Below are 10,911 nucleotides of genomic sequence, written 5' to 3'. Positions count from 1 at the left end.
TTGTTCTAGACCAAAATCGGTGTTCTGGAGCTAACCGCACTAACAGAATTTTCATCAGAGGGTGTTAACTCAAAATGTTGACCAAAGTCAAACTTGGCAAAAACTTTCAAGTGAAAATGCCTAATCGCATAAACTCAAAACGAAGAATCCAAAGCCCAAACCAGCCTTCCTTCTAGACTAAAATGAACCTTATGAAGCTGATAGATTTGTTGAAATTCTCATAAGATTCCCAAATCTTCGGATGTTGACTAAAGACAACTCTTTCAAACTTTAAGCCTCCAAAATAGCCAAACAGCCTCAAAACTCAACCAAACACCTTGGGAAGCATGTCATCCACCCCAACATCACATATAAGCTATAAAGGATCTACGAAAAGGGGTAAAATGGTAAAAATATAAAAAAGCTCAAAAATGACCTTAGAGGTCATTATAGCCAAAAACTTCTTCAATGTCTGAGAAGTCTGAGAGAAAAATGCGAGGAGAACTCAAAGTGATGACTCGCCAACATGGAAATACAGGGACTTTCGAGCTCTCCAAAAGGACAACCTGAGTACTGAAGAGTTGAGTGACTGAAAAGCGAGAAGCCTTCCCTCTTAGCTACGCACCAACCCCTTCAGTGAGCGTGACTAACTTCAAGGTATCAATAGTCTGGAAAAAAAAGAAGAGAAATGGGTGAATTTTGTCTGCTTTGAATATAGATTATATTTGAACATATTGGGCAGCTTGGAACCTTGAAGAACACTCCATAGCTTGTGCATTGGTTTTCATAGCAAGTTTCCCAACAATTCACCATCGGATTGAAGATTGAACTCTAAATTGTAGCTATTTTATCCTTTCTTTATTTTTTTGCTTTGTATTGCAAGAATTATACGTATAATTTATTATAGTAGGATTGGGATTTTGTGCTAGAAATAGACAATTGATTTGTTTGTTGATTTTATTCTTTTGCTTTTGCAATTAATCGAAATTCTTTTTTCTTTTGCAATAAATTAAATGTCTTCTTATTTATGAAATGGGTGGGTCTTTGATTAGCCAATTAACTTCAAGCTTTAATTGCTTTCCTATTAGAATTGATCACTCCTTGGACTTTTCCATTTACTTTGATTGAATTTGACAAAGTCAAAAAGTTGGTTGGTGCATAAATTGAGGTGTAACAACTCATATATCAGATTTTGGCTAGCAATAGTGAATCCATGCAATGCCTATAATTGGAATATTTATGTTTTCACTTAATTAGATTCAAGAGAACTAGTTGAGAAGTAGTTTCCTATATTTGAGAGAAGTAGGTGGATAATTTAGGTTCCAAGGCCCCATGATTGATTAAGACTATGTGAAATTAAGGTGCAATGGATCATGTGAATGTTAACTGACTACCCATTCCCCAAATCCCTTTGATTCTTTGCTTGAAAAGACCTTTTACCTCATTCATGTGTTCCCTTTCTCTTATCATTGATTGTTACTGATACCTTCATATTGTATCAAAATTGTATCTGTTTTTTTGGATTCAAACGAGTACCTTGTAATTCTTAATTTCATCAATTGTATACACATTGTTCCTTGTGGGATTCAACCCCAACTCCTAGTTGGGTTTACATTGACAACAACCTCCTACACCTCAATTCGTAAGAGTGTAGTTGAGCGTTATCAAAAATAGTGTCATTGTCGGGGAATAATTTGATATATTCAATTGATTTAGAATTTATAGTTTACTAGTTTCTATCCAAATTGTGAATAATTTTTTGTTTTTTTTTGTTTCTACGGATTCTTGTGAAGGAACTATGTTAGGTGGTTGTAATACCTATGTTGATGACCCATGGAATTTTTGTGGAGGACTTCATGTTGGGGATAGTTATGTGAAGGCTTCTCCAGATGAACAAATATGCAAAAAATTAGGTGTGGTGGGTCAATCTTCTCTCATAAGCTTTGATGAAAATCTTGGACATGGTGAGAAACAAAAATATCTAATGCTCAAAATGAGGGCTGATTTCAATAATTTGCACCTAATTCAATGCCATGAAATGATCCACCTTGACTTTGAAAATGCAACCACAAAGATCAATGTAAGAATAAGAATTGGAGCATGTTCTTCTCCTCATCAAGTGGTCAAAAATAGTGAATTGGAGTTGGAATCTCAAGAAAAAGGGGTTGTGATTAACATGGATGAAATCTTGGGTGTGTGCAACCGAGTGAAGCCAATAAAATTTCAAAATACCCAAATCAAAGAAATGATACTAGAGTTGTAATAAAAAGCCAAAAAGATCATATATGATGACTCTAGTTCCTTTGAAAATGATGGTTTCATTCACTCGACGGCCAAGAATTAAAAAGTTCGATGTTCGAATGGCCTAATGACCCTTTCACAATTGCCCAATACTCCTCTATGAAAAAATGATGTGAAATTAGGTAAGAAATTGAATTTTTTGGAATGGAGAGATTGAGTGAGACTATTGGTTATCTCATGTTGTTACCATGTATTTCAATGAAGCCTTGATTTGAAATTGGAAAGAAGGTTCATCGCATCAAAGTGGAAACATAAAGAGTGATGCATCCAGCATCGTGCTACGATATTAAATTGTACGCTTGATCGGAGGCGACCTATCGGTGTCCAAAAAATTTAATTTTGAGTTTTTGATTTTGTTAAATAAATTAGAATTTTATTTTTGACTAATCCTCATAATTTCAAATGTTTGGAGCTAACTTGAACAGGTTTGGAGGCAAGAACATTGAGGGAAATAAAGTTCGGGGTGAAATACCTTCAAAATAAGGATTTAGAGCTTCTCGAGACATACAAAGAGGAGTTAGGTGAGCCGGAGCACCATGGTGAGGACACATATGAGGGACTCACTAATTTGGACTATGTTCAACTTCATCTTGTCCTAGCACACTCTCTCTAGGATGCCTCTACTGTTGTCCCAAGTACTGGCCAACCATCAACTTCTCCTCCGAGAAAGACACTGAGCACTGATGCCCCAGTTGAGGATGCATATATGGCCCAGCGATCTCCTCAGGCTTAGCCTGATAGTGAGATCCTTATCTCTATCTCTCTTTTATCTATATGTTTTTATTTTGCATGAAGGACAGTATTTTTTTCTTTTTGGTAGGGTGAGGCAACGTGAGGGCTTAGGTAACTAGCCATTTGGTTGTAGTTACTTTATTTTTGGGTTGTAGTGACTCTCATTTTGATGATGTTTTGACATTTTGGGTTGTAATTAAAACTTCGTTATTTTGATTAGTTGTATAAATTTGGTTTGGGAACTTGGTCTCCCTCTTAATTGTTATGGATGTTGTTTAGTGTTTACTAGTACATTCGAGAGTCGGTTGTGATCAATATTGATGACTTGAATACTGCTCTTGATGAAAAACATGTTTATGTGAGTCCAATGAGGTATTATGAGTTGCATAAGTCTTATGTGAACTCTTAGAATCTAGTAGTGACTAGCTAAAATATCAATTTTATGCCTTACAATGATTGTCTCATGTGAGCTTAATTTGTAGAATTGTGTTTGATGATCGTGTTAGAGTGGCATGTGTATTGATGTTTAATTGAATAATATGCATGAGGATACCTAGAACCTTTCCCATTTATGTAATTAATTTACATTGGTGAATGAAAGAAATGATCATAGGCACAAATTTTCGAGAGTGAACCTAATTGGTATACCTTTTTTTGACCTCCTTGTGAGTATGTGAATCTAGTTTAGCACCATATGATCCTATCCTTTTCTTTGGATGAACATGAATACAAATGTTTAAACCGGTTGTTGAAATTACCATTGTTTTTCCCACCTGTAACCTTGTTTGAGCATTGGTTTGTTTGAATAGCCAACTTAGGCCAAAAGCCTAAGTTTGGGGTGTGGTAAGAATGAGGAAAGAAATCTGATAAAAAGTTCAAGAAAGTCATTCTTGGAAACATGTGGTGAAGAAGATGCAATCCCTCCATATAAAAAAAAGAGAAAAGAAAAGAAAAGAGAGAAAACAAATGAATGAAATGAACTTGTTGTGTTTAATTTTGGAAATAAAAGTGGTGCCCAATATACTATATCAAAGATTTTGTGTGCTATGAATAGGCCAAGGATTTGTAAATATGAGAAGAATGATAGAAAAGGAAAAGAAGTTAATTTGAACCAAACTTCAAGAAGGTAGAGTCACTAAACCAAAATGATCATACCCTTGCCATCAATCCTATTACAAGCCTTGAAAGACCTTTTTGATCTTGCATGAGCCAATTGATGTATAGGTTGGAAAATAAGGGCAAGCCTATGGGTAAATTTGTGTATTTTTTTCTATTTGGGAGTGTGAGAGTTGTTGTTGATTCCTTAATCATAGTCCATTTGCTTTGAGAGCATAGAATCATTCTTAATGTGAGGGCATTCTAATACTTTTGTTGAGCATGATTTTGCATTTGAAGTAAGTATTTGTGAGCATGAACTCTAATTGATAATAACTAGACATCGTTTGAAGCTTTAAGTGCAGAATAGAATATTGCATGTTTAGATCGAACCTTGTTTGCACTTTCATGTTGATTCTCAAGGACCACTACTAGTAGACATCATTTTTGAACTGATTAATTTCTTGATTTACTTAAGGACAAGCAAAAATTTAAGTTAAGAGTGTTGCTGAGTCTAGAATTATTACTCATTTAGGGCATAAAATATAATGGAATAGTGTCCTCTTTGCCTAGATTGTGTCCATAACTGACATTAAAGTGTTGATTTGTAGATATAAAGGATAAAGGACAATTCATTGGCACTACATTGAAGAAAAGAGCGAAAAAGTTCACAACACTGTGGAAGAGAGGATTGAATCTCGCAAAGAGGTCCTTGGCAACTCGCCAAGTTGACCACTAGATTGCCAATGAGCCCTGATAGATGAGGCCAACAGTAAAGCAAGATCGGCGAGTGAAAAGCCTGAAATGCGACTCGGCGAAGTGAAAGGGCAAGAGAGATCGAGAAAGCAAACATAAATTGAAAAATCTTGCTCAGGGGAATAGATAAAATGGCGACTGGAATGAGAAAATATTGACATACCAACTTGGAAGGCGAGCTCGCCCAAAAGTCCTGCAATGTCTAAGTAGTCTGAGAGACAAAAGGTGAGGAGAACTCAAAGTGGCAACTCACCAACAAGGATACATGGGGACTTTCAAGCTCTCGAAGAGAACAATGTGAGTACTAAAGAGTTAAGTAACTAAAACGCAAGAAGCTTTCCCCTTAGCGAATCGTCGACCCCTCCAGAGAGCAAGACTAATGTCTCCGAAGTAGTCCAAGCATGGGTTTTTAGCCATATTTTAGGTAAGGTTGTCACGGCCCAAGATAGGCCCTAGGTGTGACACGATGATTAGGATTACCAAAGAAACTCCAACCAAGACTCTTATCATATCATGAGCATACATAAGTCAACAAATAAGCGGAAACTCATAAGAAATCTAAGAATATAGCATAGCGAGAATGAAGTAAGACAACATAGACTCCATGCATATATCTAACATGCCTCTTACATGAACTAACATAGGGGGGACTAGGACATGTTCCTAGCTCACCCTCAAAGAAAAGTAATGACATAATGTGGAACAGTGTCAATATACCAACATAGTCTAAGATTGATAAGAGAAGGAAAGATAAACTCGGCTTGCCTCGAAGCAAGAGGACTCATTACAGATCTTCAATGGATCACCAACTAGCCGCGAGAATAGGATGGAGCATTCTTCCCTACATTTTGATATAATGTAGGTAATGAAGTATGTGTTAGTAAATTTGAATGTAAAAAGAATATAGGTAATGTAACGTATAATAAAACTATGTTGTGAAATGACCATTTCCAATAGCATGATAATAGAGGTAGTAAAATCATAAGTATACATGAAAAGGAACAATGCACAATAAATCATACGCATATAATGCAAAAGTAAAGGTTGTGATTAGTCAAGTAAATCATCATAAGGCACCATATATATGTGGGACAACCGTATCCAATATTTAAGACCATGCAAGCTATAACAAGAAATCTAATATAACTTCCACATAAAGAAGAGAGAGGCTACTTCCCAAGGTAGACTCGGTATCTTAAACATAAACATGAGCTATATATTAATCCACTAGTTAAGCCACAAAGGCAAACCTACGGTGGCAACATAGTTAAGGGACTAGATATTTATACTAAGAACACCTTGGGTCAAGTCCCCACCTCAAATTATTCTCGATGCTAAGTCAACATCCCTTGAAATACAGATCATCATCATAAATCATACTTTTCATAAATCATAAACTTATCATAAATCATAGTTCATAGGAATAGCTCATTATCATCTGATTCATGTAATGTAGGTGTAGACCTTCCATCATTATGAATCTTATTTCATAAGGAGTATCATTAGGGTCTTAAGTCACCGTTAAGGATCTTAAGTCACACTTCTTCATATAACTTTCTTGATCACTTGAAATTCCATGATCATGACTTATACTTGAAATGAAGGTGAAAATATATGGATTTATAATCAATTGACTTGGAAATCATGAAATTGAATTGAAAATATACATGATCAGATAATTTATATCAAACCATACATAATTCATGAAAATAATATCAATTTGAAGTATAATTGAAAATACTCATCATCCATGTCATGAACCCTAAAGAGTAATGTAGGAAGTTCATAGAAAACTTTTCAATTCTGTACAATAAATATTAATTTATGTTGAAATGAGTTCATAATCATAATTTAAATCATAATTCATATAATTAAAATTGAGATTACAAAACCCACAAAATACATACTTGAATTGATTAAAGAAATTAAAAATTGGTTGGGATCCATAGGTGAAAGGGACCCATTGATTAATACCCACATACCTTGGACATAAATTTAGTAGAAACTTGAAGAAATATTGAATTTTGGTGAAGAAATTGAGCGAAATGCTTGCTTGTCTTCAATGGAGGTTTTAGAGCCTTTGTAGAGAGAGAATTTTGTAATTGATGAATTATGAAAGAATGAGGGAGAATTGGGGATTTCGGGTAGTTAATAGGATCATATTTAGTCCTAAAAATCTTTAGGTTCATTAACTAATAGATAGGGAAAAGTCTAAAGTGTCCTTACTAAAAACCTGAATTCGGACAAAAATAAGGCCTCAAGTCCGCGATGCAAAGATGTTTCATGATAGGGGCAATTTTGAGTGAAATTAATCACAAACGAAATTGAACTACCCTATACCAAGTCCATGACGTGGACTGGTCGCGGAATCCACTAGAAATGCAATTTCTTGGAAAATTTTATTTTTCGAAATACTTGACCTAAAAATCCACCGAGGCCATTTTTGCAATGTTTAACCTTATTATATTATATTCCAATCTTCAAATGCCCTGGATATTACATTATATCCCCCTAAGGGACATTCATCCTCGAATGAGGTAGAGCTAGCTTGAGTAGAGTAGTGTGAATAGCTAACAATCCCAGAATGAATGCAATAATACAATTTAAACATCATTTAAAATCAGGTTCATGAGTATGCATGCATGAAATAAGACATAGAGAGGTTGGAACGTAGGAATTTGGAGGATTCGATCATGAGTAGCTAAATAACTTAGGCCGGAATGGAAGGAAAGAGATAAGGATATCATTTCATCATGTCTGCTTCTGCTTCCCACATAGCACTTTCAACTTCTTGGTTCCTACACAAGACCTTAACGGACACAATTTCCTTCTTTCTCAACATTTTAACTTGACGGTCCAAAATTTCAACCGAAACCTCCTAATAAGTCAATTTTTTCTTAACAGTCACACTACCTAAATGTACAATGGTATTGCGATTAACAACACATTTCCTCAACATTCATACATGGAATATCGGATAAACCAAGGCTAACTCTATTGGCAAATCAAATTCATAGGTCACCTTACCAATACATCTTAAGATCCTATATGGGCCTACATACTGAGGACTAAAGTTCCCCTTCTTTCCAAAATGCATTACCTCTTTCATGGGAAAATTTTTTAAGTAAACCCAATCTTATCGAATTCAAGTTCACTCCTTCTAATATTCGAATAGGATTTTTATGACTTTGGGCAGCCTTTAACCTCTCTCAAATAAGTTTAACCTTTTTCAAGGCCTCAAACACTAACTCGGAACCAAACAAGGCACCCTCTCCCACTTCAAACCATCTGATAGGTGATCGGTACCTTCTTCCATACAAGGCTTAGAATGGTGTCATCCCAATACTTGAATGGTGACTATCATTCTAAGCAAATCCAACTAGCGGTAGGTGATCATCCCAATTTCCTTTGAAATTAAGCACAAAACCCCTCAATATATCTTCTAGAGTTTGAATCATTCTCTCGGCTTGTCCATCGGTTTGAGGATGAAATATAGTACTTAGCGTAACTTTGGTGCCAAGACCCTATTGAGGATTTCCAAAAGTAAGAAGGGAACTGAATGCCAAAAAATCTAAAATGATGGACATAGAACACCATGTAAATTTACCAATTACCGAATATACATCTTGTCATAATCTTTGGCACTTCAAGAAGTCTTAACCGGTAGAAAATGGGATGACTTGGTTATTCTGTCCACTACCATACAAATTGAATCATGTTGCTTTCCGGCACGAGGCAAGCCTATTATGAATTCCATGTTCACATCCTCCCACTTCCAAGTAGGAATTTCAATAGCTTGTGCTAGACCTCTTGGCCTTTGATGTTTAACTTTCACTTGTTGGCAATTTGGACATTCCGCTACAAAGTTTTCTATATCCTTATTTATACAATTCCACCAATACATTTCCCTCAAGTCTATATACATTTTGGTGGATCCTTGATGTATGAAATATCCAGAGCTATGAGCTTCAATCAATATCATTTCTCTTAAGCCATCAACATTTTGAAAACATAATCGACCTTGGCAATGAAGTACTCCATCTCCCCCTTGTGAGAAAACATCAGTCTTCTTATCAACCATTAATTTCTTCAACTCAACCAAGGTTGGATCCATGTCTTGCCTTTACATCTGATACTAATGATGATTCTGAACCATTTTGAACAAGAATACCACCCTAATTAGAGTCACTCAACCTTACTCCTAAGAGGGCCAATTGGTGCACATCTTTCACCAATTCTTTCTTATCATCTACAACATGAGCAATACTATTCATGAATAACTAACTAAGAGCATCAGCAACAACATTTGCTTTACCCGATGGTACAACACACTCATATCATAATCTATTAATAGTTTAAGCCACCTCCTTTGCCTAAGCTTCAAGTACCTTTGGCTAAACACATATTGCAAGCTTTTGTGGTCGATAAATATGTCAATATGCACCCCATTAAAGTAGTGATGCCAAATTTTCAAAGCAAAAACAATTATCGCCAATTCAAGATCATGAGTTGGATAGTTTTGTTTATGCACTTTTAGTTGTCTTGAGGCATATGCTATGAACTTTCCATGTTGCAACAAAACACAACCCAATGCAACCCGTTTATGCACTCTCATTTGTTCCTTCACCAAAGTATCAATGACAGCAACTCTTTCAACAACTTCTTCCTCGTATCTATACTCAACTACTAAAATACCTAAGACTTCTTTAAGATGCGCAAGCAAAGTTTATGTTGGATTGAGATTTCAATCTCTAAATTCTTATGGGGTGGCTACATCTAATTTAAATGTTAAATTTTTCAACAGAGTTCACATATGTATTGAATCCAGAACTAGAGATGATAAAGCAACGCATTCACAAGTTACCATGATGCCTATTGGAACACCAAAGGTGCCTTATAGAAATCTAACTGATGCATCATGGAAATGGGTTGATTTGAGGAATGCTCTTTACCGCAAATGAGTTATTTTCATTGGAGAAGAGATAAATGAAGAATTTTAGCAACCAGATATTAGCAATTATGTTTTACCTTGACAGTATTGATGATTTAAAAAAGCTCTTCATGTTAATCAATGGCCCTGGTGGTGATCTAACTCCAACCATGGCCATCTACGACACAATGCAAAGTCTGAAAAGTGTTTTTTTCACCCACTGTGTGGGCTTTGCCTATAATCTTGCCACTTATCTTCTTGCTTCTGGAGAAAATGGCAATCGATATACAATGCCTCTTTCAAGGATTGCACTAGAATCTCCAGCTGGAGCAGCACACGGATAGGCTAACGATATCCGTAATGAAGCAGATGAACTACTCAGAATTAGAGATTACCTTTCCAAGAGTTGGCAGAGAAGATAGGACATCCTATTGAAAAGGTTCACAAGGATTTAAGTTAATAGAAGAGATTTACTGCTCGAAAAGCTTTTGAATATGGTCTTATTGACAATATAGTTAGGAATTCCTGTATTAACACAGATGCTCTGCCGAGGGATATCACAACAGGTCTTGGTTAAGTCTTTATGCCTCGTAAATGAAATGACTGATAGTAGTAGTACGAGTTGCAGTGTTCTTCTACAAAAAAATTATTTAATATGCATATTGAACTCTTTTGATCTCTACTTATTCAAAATTTTGCAAAGTTGTTGAAGTAAAAAAAATCTAACCCGTGAGGCATCACAATATACCACAAACCCATCCGGACCTTTCAGCAATGTCAAAATAAGAGCCGACTTCAATGTTTGGAAACTTCTTTCACACTCATCCGACCATTAGAACTTTACCTTCTTTTGGGTTAACGGTCAAAGGCGATGCAATAGATGAAAAGCCTTCTACAAACTTTCTATAATACCTGGCCAAGCCTAAGAAGCTATGAATATCTGAAGAAGAAATGATCTAGGTCAATTCTTTACTGCCTCTATTTTCTTTGGATAAACCATGATACCATCACCGGAACCAATGTGACCAAGAAATTCCATGGACCTCCACTAAAATTCAAATTTACTAAACTTAGCAAATAGTTGCTTGTCTCTGAAAATTTGCAACACAATTCTTGAT

The 10,911-nt window shown here is 35.7% G+C and overlaps 1 pseudogene; it reads left to right on the top strand.

Moving 5' to 3' along the window:
- The first annotated feature begins 9,500 nt into the window (after positions 1–9,500).
- LOC129890603 (ATP-dependent Clp protease proteolytic subunit-related protein 2, chloroplastic-like) lies at positions 9,501–10,485 on the top strand (annotated as a pseudogene).
- Positions 10,486–10,911: the final 426 nt, after the last annotated feature.

Source organism: Solanum dulcamara, chromosome 5 (genome assembly GCF_947179165.1).
Source record: "Solanum dulcamara chromosome 5, daSolDulc1.2, whole genome shotgun sequence".
NCBI lineage: Eukaryota > Viridiplantae > Streptophyta > Magnoliopsida > Solanales > Solanaceae > Solanum > Solanum dulcamara.
Note: the sequence above shows the minus strand (reverse complement) of the source record. Positions and strands in the feature narration are given on the sequence as shown.